Source organism: Protopterus annectens, chromosome 9.part0 (genome assembly GCF_019279795.1).
Source record: "Protopterus annectens isolate FY-2018-M chromosome 9.part0, PAN1.0, whole genome shotgun sequence".
NCBI classification, from domain to species: domain Eukaryota; kingdom Metazoa; phylum Chordata; order Ceratodontiformes; family Protopteridae; genus Protopterus; species Protopterus annectens.
Window position 1 is genome coordinate 424,764,730 of NC_056743.1, and position 1,224 is coordinate 424,765,953.

Sequence of the window (1,224 nt, forward strand, 5' to 3'; positions counted from 1 at the left end):
CGAGTCAAGGGTTTGGAGGTTCCCAATGTCTTTGTTAATGAGATCCATAATGATGTGCTCCATAGCCTAGCAGATCAAGCTAGTCAGGCTTATGGGGAGATATTTACCAGGGTCAGTTGTGGCCCCTCCTTTGTAGAGAGAAATAACCATTGCTGTGTGCCTTTCAATGGCAACATAGCCTTGGGAGAGGCTGAGGCTGAACAGCGTGTTTAGGTGGGGGGGGGGTTAGTTCATTCTGCAGTTGGTGTAACACGCAGCCTGGGATGCCATCTGGCGCCATTGACGCTGTGTTTTTAGCTTTTAAAAGGGCTGTTTTCACCTGTGCGTCTGTGATTTTTAGGACACTACACTTTTCTGGTATTGTTGTGGGTCCTTCTGGGAGTCGGGGGGGGGGGTGAAGTTTGCAACAAATCTATTTGCCAGGATGTTGGCAATATCTGGAGGTTCAGTAAATTTTGTGCTATTTTGCACTAGTTCAGTGCATATTTGCAAGTTGCCACTTAGATTCTTAACATAGCTAAAGAAGGCTTTGGGGTTATCTTTTGAATCCTTGGCTATTTTTCTTTCAAAGTTATCCATGGATGACTTAATGAGGGACCTTTGTTCCTTACTGATACTGATCAGGGATGTCTTTCCTTCTTGGGATTTGCTTTTTTTCTGAACTAGTTTCCTCTTCTATTGTATAGCCTGTTTATGGCAGGGGTCCACCAAACTGGTTTCCTTCTCTTAGAGGATTTACAGGAGTGAGTCTTGGTTTTGCTAGGGATGGCATGATCAATGCATCCTGGTAGGTGCTCAGAGAGTGCATTTGTAAAGGTTTCTGCATCTTGGGCAGCGTTATTCTTTAGCGGAGGGGGGGGGCTGTGAAACTTACCAACTCTGTATTAAATAAGGTGAAGTTTGCTTCAGAAAATTTTTTTTTACTGTGGTTTCCTTAGTTGGGGATGATGGTGGGGTGTGGACATCCGAAGCGATTAGTTTATGGTCTGATCTAACCAGTGACGGGTTGTTTTCCGGTGTGGAACACCCGTCGCCCATGTTGGTGATGACCATGTCCAATATGTTTTCACCTCTGATAGGGGAGTTTATCAGCTGATCCAAAGCATTTGAGTTGATGAATTCCAAGAAGCGCAGAGACTGGATTTTGACTGGATGTTTGAGTTGATGCAACAATGTCTAAATGTAGCGGTTACTGTGTAGCTGCCGTTTGCTTGTGTTTCTGTT

At 44.5% G+C, this 1,224-nt stretch overlaps 1 protein-coding gene across 1 annotated transcript in view; it reads right to left on the bottom strand.

The window, feature by feature from the left end:
• The window catches only part of LOC122811247 (cGMP-dependent protein kinase 1-like), a 4,027,247-nt gene that overhangs the window by 3,307,939 nt on the left and 718,084 nt on the right, over positions 1–1,224 (bottom strand). The window lies entirely within an intron of this gene.